The sequence below is a fragment of the Rhea americana genome, unplaced genomic scaffold, assembly GCF_003343005.1.
Source record: "Rhea americana isolate MKP2758 unplaced genomic scaffold, rheAme1 scaffold_129, whole genome shotgun sequence".
NCBI lineage: Eukaryota > Metazoa > Chordata > Aves > Rheiformes > Rheidae > Rhea > Rhea americana.
Window position 1 is genome coordinate 1,037,250 of NW_028185361.1, and position 24,183 is coordinate 1,061,432.

Below are 24,183 nucleotides of genomic sequence, written 5' to 3' on the forward strand. Positions count from 1 at the left end.
CAGTGATAGCAGGAGAGGCAACGGGCATGAACGGAAACACAAGAAAATCCATTTAAACGTAAGAAAAAGCTTTTTTTTTTTTTTTTTTTTTTATTTTTTTTTTTTTTTTTTATTGCAAGAGTGATCAAATACTTGAACAGGTTGCCCAGGAAGTCTCCATCCTTAGAGCTATTCAAAAGCTGACTGGGCATGGTCCTGGACAACCTGTTCTGGTTGATCTTACTCTGAGCACTTTTGAGACTAGTCAATAAATGCAACATACAGATTCTTACAACAAGAAATAGCCACACGGGTCTGATGCTACAACAGACGTGGCTGATGCCAGACAAATGAATGATTTTATTATGATAAAAAACCCGTATCTCTATCTAGTTTTTCTGCATTACACCARTCACAATCAGGACAAGCTCCATTTCAAGGAGACTGTGGTACAGAGCTGTTAAGACACGTTCAGGTGTAGTTTTCAYCCTTGATACAATGAATGTGGAATTCTAATGAGAATAAGATATTTTTTCCTAAGATGACTACTGCAGAATAAGATATTCTTAATCTTTTAGAAAAGAAAGCTGAAATGTCAATGTGAATACGACTGCAAGAGAAAGTTGCAGGAATATAGACTATGGATATCCAAATAAACTCTATAAGCTGTATGGTTTATTTAGCTATTCCCATGCTAGAGCTGTAACATTTCTCTGTAAGTTCCCAGTGTGCATTCTACTTGGCAAATTTTTAATCATGTGAAATTGTGAATAAACCCTCATTCTAAATGATATGCTTAATAATTGACTTTTGCATTTTCCTTCAGATAATGTCATCATTGTCATCCTAGTATCTCATTCTGTACTTCAGAGGTGGGTCCTTAGTTGACTTTAAAAGATGAACAGCAGCAACAGCACTAACAGTAGTACAGTTTTCCAATGAAGTTTGTCCAACTTTAGTAGTGTCTTTTKCGAGTGCAGCCTAAGATGCATTGAAGAAGCCTGATTTCCAGATGGTAGAAAAGCAGACTCATTGAGGAGACAAACAAAAAGAAACCCCTAAAACAAAATACACTGTCTTAAAGTTGAACACCCAAAACTGAGTATCTCAAAGGCACTAGCCACTTTTTGAAGTGCCRAAACAATGATTCTGCCATCTGGCTGTAACATTAGCTGGAAAGACCTACTCTCATCCTCACTGTCCAGCTTGCTGTATGTGGCAATTTGATGAGTATACCTGGAGTACTAAATACCCTTAGAAGCTTTTTTTCTTTTCTGTGGAAGTCCTGTGCTCGTCATTGCTAAATTTCATGGGAGAGATAAAACATAACTGTAAAAAAACATAAGCTGTAAGGTCATCAGACTGGGCTTCGGTATCTTATTAAACCATTAATTATTTGGTATGAAGGCACTTTTTTCATTTTCAAAACTGGCACAGACAGTGGATGTCAGTTTTAAATTCAGTTAATCACCTGAATAGTTACAAGTTCAAACAAATGGCAAGACATATTTATTTTAGTTAGAGAATTCTAAGTCAGATGCACACTGGAAATGCTATACGTCATTTGTGATTCCCTGATATTTTTAGAATTAGGGTCAGAACTTCTTGAAGCGGTAATAAAGGAGGAAGCAGTAAGATGCTGCAATGGTGAATTACAGTATTCACATACAAAAGCACTCCCTTTCAAAGAAGTGGCAAATTCAAAACCAAAAATAGTTCTGCAGAACAAAAGCTAGCTCACTTTGMTCGCGTGAAACCAAAAGTCTATGATGGATTGTTATGATTAATGCAAACAAAGCTAAAGTGGGGGGAAAAAAACATGCCTTYTTGAGTTTTAGTGCATAAAGAGCGCATCAAAAATGGAAATGTATCCAATCTCCTACTTTTGGATAAAATTTCTGTATTGTAGCTACTCTCACCTTACTAATTCTGTCAGTCATAGGTTTATTTATTTACCTTAGTGGCTGTTGGAGTTGTGCAAAACACAATTGGCCAAGCTATTTTTTGAGAAAAGGTAYTCTCAGATTACCTCTGACAAAAGCATACATCATGTTCAGCATACGTGTTCAGCATACGTCAACATACTTTGCTCCTAGTGCAAAAAAAGACTAGTGAGTCTTTTTTCACTAGATAAGTCAGCTTCAGCCACTTCAAATGGTATACTCCAGCACAAGCTGATGCRTATTTTGGCAAGCTTGGTTCTATACAGGTTTTCACTACAGATGATCAAAGCTTTCCTCCATGGATTATTTGATTGTTTTTAATATGAACTTCGAGCAGTGATCTCCACCTTCCTCTGCCCTTGTCCATCAATCTGTCATTATAAGCAAGCAGTTCTGGATTTCCAGTGTGAGCGCATCTCCTTTACAATGTTATACACGAGTTCTACTTAACTTTTTTTCCCCCAAATCACTACCAGGAATGTATGGTATAACTGAAAGCAACTACATCTTCTTCACTCTGCACCAATTAGGTTTTACCCAGCAAATCTACAAAGTTTATTTGATTATACTTTATCTTGTCTTCTTAAACTTGGAAATAAGCATACATAGGCTCTAAGTTAGTATGAGTGCGGCTGTGCAAGCATGTGTGTTTCTGGATGTGATTGTGAGTGTGTATATGTGCATGTGTGTACCTGTGTGAGACAGAGAGAGAGAAGGGGGGGGGAGAGAGAGAGAGAGAGAGAGATTTAACAGAAAGATTATGAAACAGCACCCCTTAGTGTCCACTTGGATCAGTTGCAAAAAAACCCCACACAAAGCATACATAAAAAACTCACAAGCAGATTTGGATTCATCACAGCCTCTGAAACCAGTTTTCTTTTGACATGAATACAACCATAGATTAAAATGGTAGAGAAGAACAAAATTTTCAGCTATAAAATCAGACCTAGATAATGCTTAAAGAATGCAGCTGTTACATATTTCTTAACTTTCATTTTTATATATAATTGGACAACACTTTTTAGAGGATGCAAATATCAAAGGAAAATGTAAAGGGTCCTCAAGGGACAAACAAGATGGTACAGATAGTTTTCTTACCATTTAGGTTAGCAACAAAGAAAAATTTTCTGGTCATATGTTTGTGGAATAATTGCCAATGAGAGATGATAGAACGGCCAAATCTTAGTATCATGACCATCAGTTTTAAGTATGTTCCTGAATGCAGCTTTCAGTTGGCAAATAACTTCCTTTTCTAAGAACTGGTTTCTCACGAGGATGAAAAAATGCAGCCTCCTCTGCCATCAGAAAAATATCAGGTATTGATACCTGATGTTTTTGAAGAGCAATATTTATACCTTTCCAGAATAATATATTTTAGGAAAAAAAAAATCTTATGCTTATGCGCTTATGAGGCAATACAGTGTTGAAAATGAGTTTACAAAAGACAACAAGGGACCTTTCCAGAATTCCGGTTATGTAGGCATGACAAACAAGATCGGATCCTGTTTAAATCTTGTTAAACAAGATTTTTTCACAAATGTTGGCTGCAAGTCTAACACACAAAARTTTGAATCAGATGTTTTTTCCTGTTTTAAGTAAAATAGGAAAATGTGTCAATCAATTCAGTAATGCTAGACCAAAGGTATTTATCAATGTGKAAATAACATGCACAAAACAAGTTTGTCAGCAGAGTTGCTATCTGGTCTTTCTAATGGCCATACTCATCCAACATAAGGAATTGTTTTCTACATACTGGCAAATGGACTGTTCCTGTCCCACAGGCTTTTTCACCTGTGGGGCTTCTAGGCTACTATACCTCCGACCCTCCTAAAATCTGCCTTTTGATAGATCACATATGACATTTAAAACAGAAAAAATGAGCTAAAATGAACTGTAAATGTAGATCTTAAAAACATAACACACTTAAATTTACCTCTTCAGCATCTTCTTTAGGCAACTGAAAGTAAAATTGAATAGAAATTGGCCAGAGACGCATGCATGCAGTAAAGAGTGGGAACAGAAATAGAAAAAGATGAAGGGACAGGACTCAGCATTGTGTGTCCTGAGAAAGACGTTGAGATTTTTCAGTCGTGCTACTCAAAATGATCCTGATCTCAAGAGTGGTAAGTCATTGCAGACCAAACATAACAGCCACATATCTGTCTCTACAGACCGAACTAAACAAAATATAACAGCTAAGAAAAGCAACAGAGAGGCTAGGAGAAAAATTCAGAATGTGAATATACCATTTCATTAAATATTTTTCCAGAATCCAGACAGTTCTATTGAAAAGGAGGCAAGCTGCAGTGCTTGCTAGATATGAAAACATTTTCCTTGTTCTACTATAACTCTCAGCTAAAATGAAGAAACACACTAGAAACAGCCAAGAAACCAAAACAGAAACACACCAGGCAGTAACAGTCAAGTTCAGAAACAGWCTACCTTTGCTGGTATTTCTGGTTTTTTTTGCATGCAAAATACCATACTAAAAGTTTTCAGAAGTACCAAATTCAGCTCAGAGATAAGTCAGATATTATCTCCTTACAATAAGCAATTTACCTCCTATTTATCAGCATCAGTTGTAATATTTGAAAAACTTAACATTTTTCTTCATACAGAATTTCCWTATTTTTTCCCCATCATTCAGCACAGCTCAGTTGGTTAGAGCGTGGTAATAATAATGCCAAGGTTGCAGGTTCGATCCCCATATGGCCACCCGCTTGAGGGTTTGACTAGATGATCTCCAGAGGTCCCTTCCAACCTTACCAATTCTATGATTCTATGATTCACAACACAGTTCAAAAACGACTGCCACCTTTGGAAACTACTGCCATACAGATTTATGRCATATATAAGCATGGAGGTATCCTGAGTAACTGAAAACAGTCATTCTCCAATTCAGACAGACTATAACCATACAGATTCCAAGTCTGAAGACCCACTCAAAAAAATTGGTGAGATTTCTAAGTTACCGAACTACCTTGTTGCATCAAATTCTGTAAACCTTTTTTCATCAATAAGGTGGAAGTATTCTCTGATATAGTGACATTAAATGGCTTTTATTCTAAAAATTCTGACTGATTCAGGATGCAAAAAAAATACATGGACAGAGTTATATTAAAGAACAAATAAAAATACAAAAAGATTTTTATTTCTGAGGAGAAAAGGGGTCAAGTTTCCTCTCCCACAATTCCATATCGATGTGGTCAGTTTGATCCCCCATTCTCATCTTTGTCCTGTATTCCTTGAAGGGAAAGCTGTAACAAAACAGATCAACAATACTGCACAGTTACATAAGTAATCATTCATTTATTTCTTCTAGAATTTATTTCCCACTAAATAAATAAATGAAATGAAGGAGGTAACTGCCTAAATTACAAGAATCAACTATGGCAATAAGAGCATTTTGGTTTATGAACCAGACTAATTCTTCTTGGCTTAGAGAAAATCTAAAGCATTTATGCCCCAAATTGGAAATAAGACACTGCAAAAGAAGAGATAAATTCAAACAGTGCTTACACAGCATCTCTGCTTTCAAAGCAATGCTGTACTGTACTTAGCTATTTTTTTCAAATGATTAAGCATCTTAAACAGTGCTAATCCTGTAACTGGTCTCTAGACAGAATTGTCACTAAAATCACATCATGAGAACTGTTACTTAACCTCGGAGACAGGTATGTAGTACAATCACCTCTAACATTATTTGATACAATATAGAYGGTAAACTACAAGTTCAGAGAATCATCTCAATATTTCAACAAGTATATGAATGCATTTTGCACCCCTAAATCTACAGCTTATAGTCAGATAACTCTATCACCAATGTAGAAAGGTTGTGTTATGYCTCTAAGACTCAGAGTCAGGGGAAAAAGCAATACAGCACTGTGCCTGTTGCCTTCAGAAAACTTTTTCATTTCTGAGCTCTTAGGACGAACAATGGCTGTATGTCAAAGCTGAGATAAAAAGAGGACAATATGAAGAAGAGTTAGAATTATTTTCCCCATTTAAAAGCAGCAGAAGATTCTTCTCCCGGATTTAAAAACTCATTTCAAGAGTATCGAAGACAGCATTTGTTGACAGTACATTTCCTAAACAGATTACTAATGCTAAACTTTTGCTAAATGTGCTTTGATATTTTGATCTTCACCTTTTACTTGATAAACTACTAAATAAACAGGAAATGTCTTTAACTTCCAAAGTAAGCCTTTTTCAATATGATTTATTTATTTGCTTTAAATTCTTTTGAACATATGTAGAGAAACTAGAGAAAATATGATGAAAACTGTGATCACCAAAATCATTCYGAAGCCACATGTTCTTGCTTTCCATGTAAACTATGGTGGGGGGGRGTCCAGATTATAGATAAAAGTTCTCAAACAGCTGTTGTAACTTGCACTCATATACCAAAGCTTTCAAAAACAGGTATCTAAAACTAGACCTGTAAACCCATATAGWGGGGAGTCTACAAGATTGGTCAAATCTTTAGAAATGCTCGCTACCCATTATCCTCTACCACATTCAGTTTGCTTGTGTGGGCAGTGCTAAGTTTTCAGGGTCTACTCACWATACTTGCAAACTGGAACTAGAAACAATCATAGTTATGTTTTCACATCTTGTAACAAAAGGCAGGTACCTCTGCTAAAATGAGGCAGCTGTAGATCTTGTTTGTTGATATTTTAGTAGTTAAATGACTTACATAGTAAATGCAAAGATTTATAAATTCAGAATATCATCATGTGTGCATCTTTTTTGCACTTGAAAATAYATAGTTTGGCAATCCTGAATATTTTAGAGCATTTACCACTCCAATTCATTCAGCTTTTAACTTGTGAAATATGGTCTGATAATCATTTTAAAAAACCTTTTTGCCAGTATTAGTCTACAGACATTTTAGTGCTGTGAGCAATGGGTTTTAATACACCACTTTCAAGACCAATGAACTATTTAAATCTTTAAACAATGTTGGGTGGCTCCAAGTCATTGCTACATTTGCTTTAGATACAGGTCACTCAGATAAAAGTGTTTACTCTTTCTGAATAAAAGTGGAATCTGAACCCTGCATATACTTGATATCTGTATTATTTAAAGCTTGTATATCTGGCATATTTTATGTGTGAGGAAGGAAAGGGTGGATGAGATATTTAAGGTTCATGTCAATGCAAAATGATATTTTTAAGAGCCTCCATATTTGATGAAGAATTTTCCTACAATGTTTGCTCAGCAAAGTCGCTAAATAAAGTCAAACATAACAACAGACTCTTTTCTCAACTGATATAAAACAGTTCTGAGTACCTAGAAAAAAAAGATTAGCTAGACAATGTAATTATGTCCTATAGATTTTGAAGAAATTACATTAAATGAGAAAGAAACACCTATAAGCAAGATTAGAATAGCACAGATAAGGAAGCATTGAGGAGAAGGATTTTTTAAAATTCATGAAAATAGAACCAAAGTGGTTTGGCAGATCAGATGTAAAATAGAGAACAAAAAATGTAAAATAGAGAACAAAAAGAAAACTGAACAATGGCTAACAGTGTAAATACACAGACAAATCTCTTTAAACATATCAAAAATAGGGAATCAAAGAAATCATGAGAGAGGTCTGGGAGGTCATTAGGACATATGAAGAGCAAAGATGATAGAGAGGTTTCAGAGCGGTAAAACCATTTACTTCAAACATACTCAACTTAGAGAATAATAGGAAAACAGTTGTCCTGTTCATATCCTGAAACTGGAAACACGGCTGAAAATAACAATACAAAGAATGCTAATGAAAGAATGTTGGAAACTGAATCAAGTAATACAGGTCTGTATTCCATCCACACTAAGATTCTCTATTAATACAATATACCWCTGAGGCAAACAAGTTTTAGAGGTGTTAGCTCAAGAAACAGAGGAGAAAGAAGCTACACCCTCAAATTAGATGGTTTGAGCCTTTGAGGTTCTGCTGCTATAGTTTTGCCATGTGGAATGTACATGTAGCATGAAACATTAGGGATCCTACATATTTGAAACAGCGTTCTCATTTTTCAGGCAATTTTACTGAAGAGCCCTCAATGAAAAATCCTTATTAAATCTTCCACTACAAACACTGTAACCTATCCAGGCTGATGGAAAATTCAATTTATGGACAATGATTGATAGCAGTAGTTTTTGGATCTGGCTGAAAGAAAAYGTAATTTTCCAATCTTTGGATTAGCTCCAGGTCAGCCTACAGATGAAAGTTTCACTGAACTGATTTAATGGATAAAATATTTATCTTGACTGAAGTCCTCTCTRTAATATACATACTACAGTCATTCTTTGACATAACTTCTTGAAAAAGGATTTTATTAATATTACTTAAAATCATTATCTAGTTAAAATATAAGAACAATATAGTGAATCTGTCCTGAGTATTATAATTCTCTGAAACATAGAGACGATATGAGCTAATCTGAATATTACCAGTTGTTTGACAATGATCTATTTTATAGTGAAATCAAGACACAAATTCAAAATATGTTTATGTTTAAGTTTACCTTGCATTATGTATCTGTTGTCCTTTGCTTGCAAAAGGTGTGCAGAATTTTAAGTCATTGTATGAACATTTTATAACATCATGTTAGCATTTCCAAAGGAAAAAAAATCATATCATACAAAATGAGAGACATCACTGTACATGTAAAGAATGCTAATATCCCAAAATTCAAGATTACAGTGAAAAACTATGAGAAGGGCATTCCCAGGGAGGAAATAAATGTTGAAATACAGATGATAAGATGCACAGAGAGAATAAAAACATGACATTATCATGGAGATGTGTTATGGATCTTTCAGTTTCAAAAATATGCTAAATAATAACTTTAGCTAAAGAAAGTAAGTATCTRCATTAAACAAAGGAAAAAAGTTTCTCATCCGTGACTGCTTTGAATTTAGACATTACACACCCTGTGTCATCTCGCCTCACTACACAGTTTTCCAAGCTGTGTGTGGTTTTTCACATCTGCTYTTATATATTGCAGCCAAAAATATGATGTGTGTCCCAGATACTTACCTTATACTTTATTGGTCATTTTCAGAATTTAGCAGTTGTACCATATTTTACTTAAACTAGTGTTATAGGACCCTCTAATGGAGGACCATATGACCTGCACTAGCATAGCTAAGAATTTGTCAGGGTAAAAATATTTTTGTCACAATTTCTTGGTATGCATTGACACACAAAAGATTCTGAATAGTAGAATTAAAAAAAAATCACTTGAATTTCAAAATAACTGTAAGTTTAGTATTGTGTTTGGTGGTTTTGCTATCTTATAATCTTATATATTGATAAGCAGAATCTGGAAAAAACTTGAAAAAGCAGCCTAAACACCAAACATCTACCRTACACCATCACGCATCCTCCACTTCTTTTTAGCAAGTTCACACAACTTTTAGCAGAAAAAAAAAAATCAAATTAAATCCAAGCATTGAAGAACTAGAAGATACAAAATCCACCCTCTAATTCTTTATATAATGACATCTGCTTAGAGATACAATGAAGTTACCAAATTTGTATCTGCCTAAAAGCTTCCATTTAGCCTGGGGGACCAATACACTGTGCTGTGTGCCTCTGATGCCTCAGCTTACCGAGTCTCTCAGCATATGGGAATCGTGGTGTTAATGGGTATAAGAGAACTAGCATCAGCATGTCTTGAGATGCTGAGAAGTGACAGATGTGTTCTTTTCACAGCTCTCGCAAAAACACATCAATCTTTTTATTAAGACACGTAGAAAAGGACTGCAACAGAATGTATGGTTTGGATCACATTCCTGCTTTTATAAATGGGTAACTTCACACTGTCTCAATATGTATTCTTCATTAAGTGCTTTTCCGACTCTATCAAAATGTCCTGTTTTGCTAATATGCCCCATTAAGAAAATCACAATAGATTAAGAGATAGTTATACTGTCAAAAAGCTGACAGTAGAGCCTAAGGGACAGAGAAAAGAAAGAAAAAGAAATAAAATATTGCTTTTCATGCCTGAATGTTTTYACAGTCTAACATAATCACCATTTCTAAAAGTCTATCCTATCTGCTCCAGTTTTTCTCCATAACTCCCRGAAATATTTACTTTAAAATTCTACTCTATGGTTAGAGACTTATACAGGGCCTTCTCTAGGCTGTACACTGTATACATCTGGATGCTAAACCTTTAACAAAAATAAAGCTGCTTTCTAATGCTAGAGTCTTCACCCCCTTAAATCCTAACAGTATTAAGTTGTGCCAAGAATGACACTTCAATTGGTTTTCTTTTTCCTTCCCATCTTTTTCTACCAGGTTTTTAACAATCCAAATCTCTGAAAGCAATGATTTGATATTTTTTAACAACACAAATCTTCATTGAGACAAGTGAAAAATGTCATGATGAAGAATTTGTCATTTAGACTGCCAAGAAGTTACAGTAAATGAACATTCACGTCCATTTAGCCAGTACCTCTTACTGCCATATTTGTTTTACTTATTGAAAGAACAGGGCGTGCTGACCCCTACTTCCTTTAAGAATGCTGGAGCACGAGCATTTTCCGTTTCCCAGCCGAAAGCATATGGGTTGGCATGTCAYTTGCTGTATTGTCAATTCATCTGGAGTCTTAGCATCAGATTAAAACCAATTTCCAAAGAAGTGGAATAAAGTTTGGAAAGTGGAAAGGGAAGAAATAATACATACAAAGAGAAATTCATTTGGTATTTTTTCAGGCACAAACCACTTAAGTTTCCAAACTCCTCCACCCTAAAATCAATTTGAATAAGGATTATGAGCAAATGAAAGYGTCAAATGCAATACTTAAGGTCTCTTTTTAAACAAACAGTAGAAATACTTTTCTCCATTTCATGGCTCAGCATCTAGAAGTCATTTCTCAAACCTTTCTTCTGTACTTACGCCTCTTCTCCACAGAGTTTACTATTACAGAAAAACTGCACCACATCTAGGTTGCTGTTCTGCAAGCTCAGAGAGAATAAGAAATGTAATCATCCTGTTAATTTTTAACTAATTTGCTTTAAAAAGACAGAAAAAATAAAATCCATCCTGCACTGTATGTCAATACTCCATCTTTAAAGTATGTCATGTCTGGGTGGATTTGAAATAGGGTGCTAGCTTTTCATCTGAAGACTGGCAATCAAAATTAAGTTCAACATGGCAATAGCCAAAATTACTCCATCTGAGTTTCCAGCACTTTATACCAAAATGATTTCTTTGTATTATTCCTTTATTTCAGTCCTTTGTGAAAGTGATTAAGGTCTTCACAGACTTGTATGCCTGCATGAAGCTGGGAAGGTTCATTAACCACATTTCACCTGTGTGTTTCCTCTACTTAGACGTTTCCTCATTTTCAGTAAGCAGTGAGAGCTAGAGATGACAATAAAGAGTTCCATGTCTTCACACACAATACTTAATCAGTAAGAAGGCACTAACATAGGGAATATTACACCCCACATTTATGGCCTTTATCTGAAATGGGCTATGTCCTCCTCTCCTGGAGGCAGACCTGGSTCAGGACAGAGAAATGCTGGCAAACCAGGGTGAAGAAGCTTGCAYGGCTGCTGCCCATATTGCACCTGTTTCATGGATAAACAGGCTACTTCATACTGTATGTCCGCTAATCTACTACTGTTCACAAATACCAAACTCACTTCAAAAACATATGCCAACATAAATCATGCAAATCCTTATTGAAATATTGCTACAATTACTTCTTTGGTCTACTACAAGCTCTCCAGTATCTTCTAATTCATGAAAATTTCCATAGAAATTTTCAAAAAGTAAAAATACTCAAAAAAAGGAAACAAAAATATAAACGCTTATGATGCTTAACTAAATGCAACTCTAGCGGCTTAAAAACATCAGAACCATCTAAATAACTTAAGGATGCTAGTCCCACACCTGAAAAGCAAATTAAGAGCTAAAGCCCCATACTTTCTGTCTCTTAAGTGCCTGCACATCTTTTTGAACCAAGAATTAGATTCCARACTACTAAGAGCCTTCTGATTATTTCTAGCTTCCACAATTCTAGCTATTCTGTATATCTAGATATATTTTCAAAAGTGAGGACTGATTTTGACTGTCCAGTGTTAAATACAATGAAAAAAAGCCTGACAGATAAAGAGATCTTATTTTCTTCTGAAAATCAGGCCTTATTAAATTGTCTCGTCGTAAGCATGTAAGTATCACTACTTGCTTTCTTAAATCCTGATTTKAGATCCTGAAAAGCTTTAGCACTGACAATAGTGGAGGAACTGAGAGGGAAACAGCTTTTGTCAGTGGGGAGAATCAGGCAGTCTTACCCAGGTAAATATGCTAGCCACTATTTTAGGTGACAAATTGCTTATTCTTCATCTGTACCTAAGACAGTTTTGAAAGGTAAGGTTGAGCTGAATCCAGCTATATTCACCTTTGAAAACTGAGGGATGTACAGTGACTGTGGGAAAAGAGTATATCATTTCCAACCTTCCAACCTTTACTAGAAATGAGACCTCACTTGCCATTCCATCCTGTTCAATTGCAGTAATGTAACTTATATCTCAGACAAACCACATACATCATTCAGAAAACACCAGAGAACATATAAAGCTGAAATTCAAATATTGCATGTTAGCTGTCGTAGCCTTGCCAGTARAGCAACTTAGCATAAGACATTTACMCAAATGGTTCTGTTTAGTCATACAGTGTTCAAACAACAAGGATTGCAGTATTTTGCTATACTCTTCCCATTCCTCCCTCCTGTTTTTGCATAACAGTCATTCTTTGGCACACAAGGAGCATCAGCCCATTTGCCTAACACGACCTATACAAAAATAAACTACCATCAGCTGATCTTCTCTAGTATTTTCAGTAGATGGCAAAAGAGATACATATAGAATGACAAGAGGTATTTTGTAAAGTYGAGCTCAGGCAGCACTAGGCTCCCGTTAGACTCAATGAAACATCCCTTTTTTTGTTACAGCAACAAAATTGACCAGAGCTTGCATCTGACAAGAGTAGAAGCAACATATTATTTTACATGGAAAACAGGGCCTTAATAACATTWAAAAAAAAAAGTAATTACCCCCACACAGATCTCGCTTTCTGTTTTACCCCTCTTCTCAACTGTAATGCCTTTACCACAGCCTTTTCTGATTTCATTCCCACTGTAGATTTAGGGACATAATACAAGTGATACATTACTGCTGGTTCTCTCACTACTGTGCAGATCATCTGCTTGTGTAAGTTACACATTTTGTGAGCCTATGACTCCTGTAGTGGTTTTATTTGTGCACTTCTCTTTTCCTCAAGACAGAAATCTAATTTACAACAAATTACAATCCAAAATAGGGACAAATAGAAACTAAGAATTGCTGRCGTTGATGCTGGCACACTGTATTTATTAATCCCTGTACTCGTGCAATTGTCTTCTCCTGTGTCCCAAAACACATGCACTCTCACTCATCACTAAGTGCACCCTTCTAAAGATAAATAACAAATTATACACCTTCTGTGGCAAGAATGTGCCACCACATGCATAGGACTAACTGAAGKTGGTCTCAAATCTTTGAGAATAACAATAATGATGAAAGGTGATACATTTTTATGTATGGACGGMATCAGAAGACATTCTTGGAGCAATGATTCCTACTGTTTCCTTTACAAAAATCTAAAAGCAAGCAAATWATTAAGTGGGCTTTTTTCTCTTGCATGGTCTGACAATAACAACAGGAACTATCTGCTTTATATAATATTCACTGATGTGAAAAACTAGGGKTTTTTTGTTTGTTTGTTTKGGGGTTTTTTATGGCTTCAGGATTTCATGCAGCACCAGTGAACGTTCTCTAAGTGGAACTGCAAGAAACATACACCAGATGGCTCCATGATACATTTGCCTAGAATAGAGTGATGATCACATGATCAGAGCATAYATAATACCTTATTTCCATGCAAACATGACTGGAATATTTATTTCAAATCTCTGGATAATAAATTACAAATTCTTTTATTTTTTAACATCCTCAGCTTGGCATAATCAACAGGATATCTGGCAGTGTAAAAGGCAGATAATAACTTTTAAATTCTGAACTTTTTTTATAAAGCAAAACCAAAATAAACATGAGTCAAGACAGGCCAGAAGGCATACTCTGTACAGAATGCATTCAGATTTTAATGTGGTTTTTGTCTCATTTCTTTGGTGCGAAAAACTTCCAAGGAAGTTCAATCTGAACTACATAGTATTAAGAATGAATACACATCTGTGGACAGCAGAAAATGGGCAATCAATTTTCCTTGCCACTACAGGCATTTTTTGGCATACTGAGGTCTCTCATTTTCAACTTGTTGTATAAAGTTTAATCTCTGAAAGCAGGAAATGTACTACTCAAATGAAAGCTTTTGGGCTTAATAGGATTTTTGAATGAGTCTGCATTTGGAAGCGAAGGGGTTGAAAAACAGAATTTTGGAGCTGCATTTTTACTGTCTGTGTTTTAACCGGGCTTAGTACATTTTGCAATGCAATAACCACATCCAAGGGCAGGTGCAGCCTGGCATACAGAAGTTATGGGAAGTCAGCGCTTGGCCCCTTGGACCACAGTGCACATGCAGTTGCAGCAGGTGGACGTGGTTCTGCTTTACAGGGTCACTGTGGAAGGAGAAGAGGTAGATCATCACCTGGGTTTGGAGGAAATACAGATATGTGGCACCGAGCCACAGCCAGGAGCGAGGTGCTGCTGATGCCACAGTGAGTGAATGTGGAATTGGGCAAAGATTCCTCTCCAACTCTCACAGCTAGACAGTACCTTATAAATTTCCATTTCACTAAAAGGTTCAACCAAGATTAATTTGAGAAAGAAATAGTTCTATGCAATATTTAATATTTCTAAGGATAAAATCAAGATGGTGCTCAGAAATCTGTTTAGTCTTTTACAAAGAACAAAACTCGGTCTGTTGACTATGTTTTTGTTTTTTACACAGCAGCCTTCACAGAAATAAGTCATCAAGGCAAAAACCGTTACATATAGCAATACAAAAAAAATCACTATTTTTCACTTAATCAGCTTGCTATTAATGAAAATGAAATAACAAAATCAGAAAGATTGTTAATAGTCAAAACAAAATTTGCCAACATTGGTGGCAACGTATATGCCACCAGGAATCTGACTGTACTGTCATTTTTGTAATAGTAAATGATGCACAGGTATCATTTACTCTGCAGTTTCTTAAGCATAAATATGAAATGAAAGCTTTTCCTTTTAAGGTCTTTCTGTAAAAGCATTACACAAAATAAAAACAGAGTATTATAAAAATATTTCATTTTAAGCTACAGCATTATAAAAATATTTCATTATATTTAAAACTAATCTAGAAAGAATAGGAAATATTTCAGAAACTACTTGAAAAATACAAACAATAATAATATCTAACAAAATTTCAAAGTGTTTTAAGGTATTTTTGTTACAGCATAAACATAATAGCTAAGCTCTGATCCTTCAGGATTTCCATGTAAAAGYGCATAGTTCTGTTTCAGAAAAAAATTGTCAAGGTATTGTGTGACCAAGGTATAATGTATACTGTCACCTGGCTTTCTCAATTGTTTTTCAGTCATCATACAGAAACTGCCAATGAACAGAAGCCTGATGGCTCTCTTTGTCACACTACATTTCAAACTATTAATAGCTGACTAATTCCTGTCGTAAAGCCTAACTCTATAGATTAGAATGAAAATCATGGAATTGTAAAATTATAAAAGATGTCTTCTAGTCTTTTCTCCTTCCTCAAATAAGAACAATAATTTTTAACATTCTCAGCAGGCATTTGTCTAACTTACTCATAAAGATATTTAATGACAGAGATTTCAYAGAGTCACCAGATACAGCAAACACTTATCTGTCCTTACCACTACAAATTTTTTAATACCTAATCTTGATCTTCCTTGTTATTATTTAAATCCATCACTTATCCTATGGAGACATAAAAAAAAAAAAAAAGAAAAAGATTCCCTCCCTTTATACAACAATTGTTTACATATCTGAAGACTATTTTCCCTTCCCTTTATCCTTTTGTAAACACAGCCCTGCTTAAAGACACTGTAAGCATCAGTCAACTATAATTTTCAACAGCGGACACCATCAGATTTACTTATATGCTCTCTACCCTGCAGTCTAAGACCCTCTGTTTTCAGATTAGTGCTGTCTGCCAGTTACAGAGAAGTTCTGGCCATAGTATAGGTTTCTGTATAATGTTCTCCTCTTACCATAAAGCATTCTGGTCCAACAAATCTATGCTTCATCAGAAGTGCTTTYTCTTCCTCTGACAAAAAATAGAAAAAGAAAAAAAGAAACAGGGCAGTATAATGCACCTTSTTCAACTGAATCAAACTTTCCATTAAACTCACTGAAGGATTCATCTGAGATGGGACAGAAGCAACAGAGCCAGAACAAGGGTGGCTTCACTCACAGTCAAATAGTTGGACAATGTTCCTCTGAGTTAATAGGACTACATTTAAATATGTATGCCTTCCTTTATTCAGTGCAGCACTTCAGAAATAAAGAGAGGAAACAGCAATGGAATATAATGAGTTTATTTCCCTTGCTTGCCTCTTTCATTAATTTTGATGCTTCAGATACACTTAACAGACACTACAGAATCTTCATTTGCTTGATGTAATTAAGCTGTCTGTTCTGCAACTAAATATAACAATAAAATTCAACTTCACTGTTCTACTTGCTAATGCAGCTACTATATTTGTTTCTTGAAACTCTTATGTTTCTTGAAACTCTTATCCTGCCTAACACAGTAACAAGATATCCAGAGTTATACYTAAGATGTGTCCCATTAATTCTATGCTCTTGGAAGAGAGTGGATATCATTAAAATGCCAATAATGAACAAGAAAAATTATGAAAAGCAGTTGACTCTTATGGGAAAAAGATCTGTTTGGAAGTAYTGCTATTTTCTCATAGTCCTAAAACCACCACATTCAGTTCCTGCTATTGTTGCAACTAATAAGGTCCCTTGCATTCACAGGTTTATACCAATTCAGTTATGTTGAGTTGTCCAATTATTTCACTTTCTTTCTCACAAGGAAAAAGTGATGTAGTTAATGGCTTACTAAGACAAATGCTGGTGCATGTCTGCATCCAACCACAACTTCATTTTGTTTCATAATTGCAATGAGTGCAAACTACTTCATGAAGTCATTGAGGGGAATTAATAAACTGACAGAGGTAAGCCGGAATTTATGACAAGGAATCTCTATTCCTATGCTTTTGAGAAGGCAAGAGTAAGAAGATAAAAAAAAAGTATCTGGGGACCAGGAGAGGGCTCTTGGAGAGAGAGTTTTCTGTACAGTATTTTGTTACTTTTCAACAGATTTTTTTCTCCTTCACATTCTGTCTGCCAGCAAAGAGTATCTGTTTTAGAAGTTTCTTAAAGAGTTTTTCTGACTCTTCCTTTTAGTGCTGCTTGGGAAGAAAATAGTGCAGTTCTGTATTTGTTTCTATACCAAACCATGAAAAAGTTCCAAGGTTTCTGTGTCATTCAGGTAACACACAGAAGCTACTCATGCAGTATGGAAAGACAGACGTTAATTGACATCCGTGCAAAATAATCATTCCTTCAACAGGGAGTAGCAGTAGWAACCACAGGGGCTTATCTCACCCTAAGGGCAGCTCGACAAGTGACCTACATAGCCCTCAGGGAGGTCCAGGCTAATCACTATCCAATCCTGTATAGCCACTGCAAGCATGATTTTCGAAATTGATAGTGAACTAGAACTATGAACTAGAGCACAGAGGCCATGCAGATCGTCCCAATTCCTCCATCAAAAAACAAAGAAGCATTTTCAGGAAGACTTTTGCAGTTTTTGTCAAATGCTGAACCCCCTGAGAATTGGTTAAGACTTCCTAAAAATATCAGGTAGTCAAGGAAATGAAGGTCTGGTCTTAGCTGTGTTCTGCTCCCACAAGGTATAGAGTATTCTTAATGACCAGCTGTTATTAAGAATCCTGATAAGAATAGTAACAATTCAGTAAAAGGGAATCAAAGCAAACCAAAACCAAATTCCCAAGCCACTGCTTAAGAGGAGAATGACAAAAGGTGTGTGCTGAGAGGATGGAAAAGAGAGCTGCAAGGCCTTATTTCATTCAGTTTTGTGAGACTGCTTAATGAAAAATACGCAAAAGAACATGTAAGTGCTCTACTAATCACATGTGGAAGGTGCCAAGACAGGAGGAGAATCATGCTATAATACTGCAATATTCTGCCAATTGCCTGACAGCAGCAGGAGGTGGATTCTATCCTTAATACTTTTCATTGATCTAAATTAAATCTAGAATTATTAAGATGACTGAAACCTACACAAGATCCACTGTGCATTTCAAGACCTAACCTGTCCCTTACTGAGAAACAAAGACAAACTCCCCTGAYCTGAACAAAAGACAGACAGATACTTTTCAATACACGGTTCTCATTTTAATGACCTCCTTCTTTGTCTTTTGTAAACAAAGGCAATACTCTGTAGTCTGAAAGTTATGAAATCAGTGGAAAAATAAAAATAGGTAAGTATGCATATGGCTACATGGAGACAGTTGGCACTAAAACTTAGTGGATGCCACCAGCACTCTGTGGTTTTAACAGAATTGTATGTATTAAGAAACAAGCCAGATCTCACACTCAGTGCACTTCAGATCCTACACTTGTGATAGGAATTGAAATTCTGTTCAATATACTAAAGGAGGGACCAATCAATGTGAGGCTTTACAGACAGAATCTTGAATTGGCACTGAATTCATTCGTTGTCCCACACARTATCACCAAATATAGCTGGTCAAATCAGCTTCTTCAGAGATCGAAAAATTCTGTAGGGTAGTAGCTGATGGAAGGATCCACAAATTATTTTAAAAGCAGAAGTATGGAAAGTCAGAAGAAATGAAACAGCATATTCTTTCTAACAGTAAGATTCAGCACTTATGGCATATCTTGTAGCAATGAAATAAAATCACCATGCTTTGTGCAAATGTTACTTCTTAGGTAACAGTAATCTATGCTGTTCTCAGCAGAAGGTGACAACATAGCTGAAAAAATATAAAATCCAGGRTCAAAAACGTAGCTAAGGGTCTTGATCAATAATGAGGAAGTATTCAAATGAATGCCTGTAGCATTAGGAATGTAATTTAATAATAAACAGGATGCAGTACCATATAAATTATATTCCTTACAGCAGCATATCATTACTGTGACACAGCATGTCTAAACTTTCAATGCTTTCAGCTCYCCTTAAACAGTGACACAGCCACAAATCAAAAGAACTGCTGATAGATGGGGACTACAACTGTGGCATTTCTAATGTGCACATGTACAATCTCAGTCATGAGAAAAACCTGTCTGGTAGAAAATCAAAATTTCACTCCTGGCTACGATGAAGCAGATCTAATGGAAGGAGAGAGAGGAAGAAATATTTTGAAAGTTGTTCAACATTTTCTGTGAGTCTGAAGGCAGAAAAGGAGGGGAAGAAAGATGGAGGAGAGGAAAAACACTTGCTTTTAGAGAAAGAAATACCTAACGGCATGCTACACTGTCACAGCAAGATGAAGCCAATATGTTGCTGTTGCACATCTGGATTAATCATAAAACCAATAACCTGCAACTGCCAAGGATTCCTTTTCAGTAGCTCTAGGGCCTCACCTGTCAGAGGCATGTGCTATCTCTAATGTTCTAATGCTCAAAAACTGAGGTATATTAGCTGCAGACACATTCATGTCAAATCTATTCACATTTTATACTCTTTGTCATGAAGAAATCACTACAAGTGTAAGGCAATTACACTTGACAAAATATGGTAGACAAATGCTATAGGTGCATGAAGCTTCTGTTCTTCACTACTCTATAGAACACACAAGGAATTTTCTGACTACTAACCAGTGCCATTATAGCAATTTCTCTTAATTTTGTCCACTAGAAGAGGAAAACAAAAGTGCCTATAGGCTAGCACAGGCTTAAAAAAATGGGCAGYATTCTTTTGGAGGAGGATTCAACCAGGACACACTGAGACAATGACAGAAACAATATGGTCTAACAAGCTGAAAATGATGCAGCCTGGGTTTCCCTTCCAAATTTGCCACTGGCTCACCATGTGATAAAGAGTAAGTCACTTAATGATGTATCTCCACCACTGTGAAGTGTTCTGAGGTCTACAGATGAAAGACTATATGCTAATGGGACTTTATAATGATACTTAYAATGATAAATTATATATAATGATGTTAATGATAATAATGATATTTATCCCACCTATTCAGCAAACACATCTGGAGAGGTTCCTTCAGATCCTCTAGAAAGAATGAGAACTTTCTAATACAGTCAAAAACAGTGRCAAAAACATCATCTGCTTTCCTGCAGGGTGAATTTCCCTCCGGGAAATTACACACTTGTTTCTCCAGACTTCTCCTCATCTTTTAAGTGATAAAACTTAGCATAGCCTATAATGAGGATTGCTTCCCACAAATTACACAAGCTGAACAGTGAAGTTAGCTTAAAGCAGACCTTGGGAAAAGACCTATGAGACAYGGACACTAACAAAAGCATTTATATCTGTAARAATAGAAATAAAAAAGAAAAATTAAAGTTTATTATTATCTTTCCTACGTATAAGTTTCAAATGTAAAACATGTTTGTACCTTCACAGTTGTCATCACCAAATGCTCTGTTTGTACTTACACATTACAAAGCTGTGCTATCATGATCATTCTCTGAACCTGTCTAAATGCAGAAAATACTTAAATACATGTATTATACAGCTTAGTCTTACATACAAACAAAGCCAAAACATACACTCATAAGCCTTAAATCATGTGGTTATGCTTTTATATGAAAATTACACAAAAAAATGTATGCATACACAAATGCTCATACAAAGAAATGATGGGGGGGCTATACCAAATTCTGCAATTTTTAAACAAGATTAAATTATGGAATATAAAATATCCCTCAGCTATTTATTGAAAATCTTCACCCACCTTCATAAGCCATACATACATCCTTACAGAAATACTAATATATTTAAATGTGCAGCATATGTAATTTTAAGTACATGCTGAAATATGTATCTTGAAACATACCAATAATGGAAAAAAACATGCTATTTGTTTTATTTTTATTGTGTTAGAAATCTGTTTTTGTTATAGGTTTGCAATCTGTGTTAAAAGCTGTACTTCACTGAGTGAGAGAAYAGCTAAAGTTAATTCTATGACTAGGGGCACACATCTGAGCCTCAACCCTCTCTCTCATGGAGGCTGCTCCTAAGGCCATGAACCAGGAGGCATTCATTACATACCCATATCAACTGCACTTTCTAAAAGCGGATTTAATGTCTGCCTGGTTTTTGTTTCAGGCRTGAAAGAACTCTTCCCTGGATTTCACTGAGCTGCAAATGGCACCCGGTCAGCCAAGTTCAGAAATAATGACAGGCTAGGCAAAAATGCCATTCACACCATTCTTTATTAGTAGGTTATCTGACACGTTTTAGTTGAACTTGCTTGACAAACTGCCATCCTCACAAGTTCAGGTAGATGACTCATGACTGCTTCCTCTAGTCTTGCTGTAGGGGTAGAGCACAAAATGTCCAACACAACATACTTGCAAAAAGTTCTCTTAAAATATATTGCTCCAACATTATAAGTACAGTTAAAGGTATGTTCTGCAAAGCATGCTCTCTGAATAACAGGTGTCTTTTTGCCCTAGTTTGCACAGGATTAATTTGCTTGTGAGTATGTGGCTGTTATTGGCATGGCAGTCCTTAAGATTTGAATTTATTCCTGTTTGACGAAACTGCTTACATACCGAATAGAATTAGCAAACTATTCTCATTTTGAAACATATAGCATACACACTAAGTTATCCTTAGAGCTCAGAACATAAATTTATACAAAATTAATACTACCGGGCTTATGACTTTAGGCAGCCTATAAAAAACAACAAAAAGCTTATATGTGACAACAGCTATCAGAAGAAATATCTAAGAAAATGACTTCATACTGATTTGATCTTTGCCACCAGTTTATGAAAGTTTATCTATCATTTACTGATGAAAGGCAACAAAAAAATTGCTTATTCCAAAAAGAATTAGTCTACATGAAACAATCATTTCATTCTGCAGGAAGCTCATTCTTCTTCTTAGAAGGCAGCATTATCTGTAATTTTTTGTCTTCCTTTTAATGTGATTCTAAGTTGCATACACAGTGACACAATTTATCAAGCCAATGGCCAATTGACTTGGATTAAAGAATCACTATGGAGCAAAGAACCAGGAGTTAATTTCTCTTCTCTGATATACACACTAGAAGTGACAAAAGATAYAATAAACTGCACCTCACTTGCTCATAAGGAAAAAAATTTTGTCTCAGAAGGACCCAAAACCTCTCCAGGTATCTCCACATTGGTAAAAAGTGCTCTGAAATGCAGCTGCTGTGACTCCTCTCAGCTGCCCCATATTCCTGTCCATTCCCTTGTGCTGGCACCRGCCCTGCAATCATGCTCCAAACATAAGAAGTGTCTGCCCAGCTCAGTGGCTCAAACCAGCTTACCACAGTCTTAGGAACCTTATCCTGTGGTGGCCAGGGTGAGCACGAGATATAGCTGTGAGCACAGGGTGGGCCATGGAGTCTCAGCAGCCTAGGCTTAGGTTGGTGCAAACCCWCTGTAAATGCTTCCTAAGAGTGGGCAGAAAGGACTCATTTGGTTGTCAGTCAGGACAGAGAAAATTTCATGTGAGGAAAATGAGTTTAGTTAGTTCAGGAAAAAGGTAATTCTACTCAAAACTAAACATGAGTAGGAATAACTCAGTAAAAGGGAGAGGAAGAAGCTTTCATACTTCATAATTAGATTCCTCTTACTTATTCTTGTGAATAAAATGAGTACAAAAACAGAAGAAAAATTCCAAGATTGCTCCAAATCTGAAAAGTGTTAACAGCACTTGATTCCCCCATCCAAAAACCCACAGCAATAGCGGCATGCGCTGGGGCTGCCACAAGGTCAAATAAACTGGGTTAAGCAATGCATTACTAGCTGGAGACAGTTAGTAAGTGTTCACTCCTAACAAATTACTGAGACATAGCTTAAAGAACTGTCAGTCTGTGGGTCTTACAGAATATTATGGCTTCTATTAATATGGTACTTGGGGTCATTTAGTTGTCAGGATGTTATACAAGTATTTGGAAGGCCTACAGTATCATACTGTAAAAACGTAGTACAATGAATTTTCAGCATAATTTGGTTGCCTGACAATATCCAGCACACTTGATGATAATCCATAGTTTGTAGATCTTGACCTTCCTCCCACCACCAAAGCTTAAGCATCAGAGGGGTAAGGATACAAATTTTTCAAAGTAGTACTACTGACTACTGATGATGAGAGTCATAGCAACATGGACAGGCTCTGAAAGCAAACCTCTTGAACGACTATCAGCAATAACAATGATGGACTTTTAAAGGCAGGAGGGATAGGTAGCAGTAAGGAGTGGCAGAAAGGGAAGAATGATTCTCTCAGTTATTTAGAAAGTGCTACTCACCTCAATATCTGCCTTGAAATAAAACACCAGCCACAAAGGAAACTCATGCAAGTTTCTTGCACAACTCCAGACAAGACTGTGCAATGCCAAGCCAGACACCTAATGCATTAGGCCTAYGAGATATTTTGGTCAGGAAGGTAAAGAATCAGAGGAACAAGTAAGGAAAGTAAAACAGACTTTTAATGTTGATATTAAACACTAGTGTTCAAATACAGTCATTATTTACTAACCTTGTTTAGTAAACCTAAAGTTTAGTAAAAAGTCATTTATCACTGAGAGAGCTCTCTCATAATATTTTTAAGATTCAACTATGTATCCTCCAATTTAATTCTTCTAAACACCAAGATTACTTGAGTGGAGAGTTTAACTAGACCTTACCTTAATTATTCTGGAAATAATAGTTTCAGCAGAAGCCTTTATTATGTTTTGCTGTCTTTACAGCTTTTGCCTCATCAAGGCTAAGGACTATGACTTTCCTGTCTCAGTGGAGGGCTACTGCTTCCAATCAACCCTACACTACAGAGACAAGAGCAGAAAATGTTTGCATGGTTTTTTGCTGCATGCACATCAATCCTTAACAGAAGGATGGTCAGTTCTCTTTCATAAATACTAACACTAGAGCAGTGGAAGTTGTGTACCTTGACTTCAGCAAGGCTTTTGATGTTTTCTTACATAACATCCTCCTGGATAAGCTCCAGAAGTGTGGGTTAGA

General features: G+C 36.0%; 1 long non-coding RNA gene across 2 annotated transcripts in view; it reads right to left on the reverse strand.

The window, feature by feature from the left end:
• Positions 1–4,984: 4,984 nt before the first annotated feature.
• Positions 4,985–24,183, reverse strand: part of LOC146600057 (uncharacterized) — a 74,240-nt gene continuing 55,041 nt past the window's right edge. For both annotated transcript variants that reach the window (XR_014898375.1, XR_014898374.1), the window contains one exon: positions 4,985–5,179. This is a non-coding gene — a long non-coding RNA (uncharacterized LOC146600057). The remainder of the gene's footprint in view (positions 5,180–24,183) is intronic.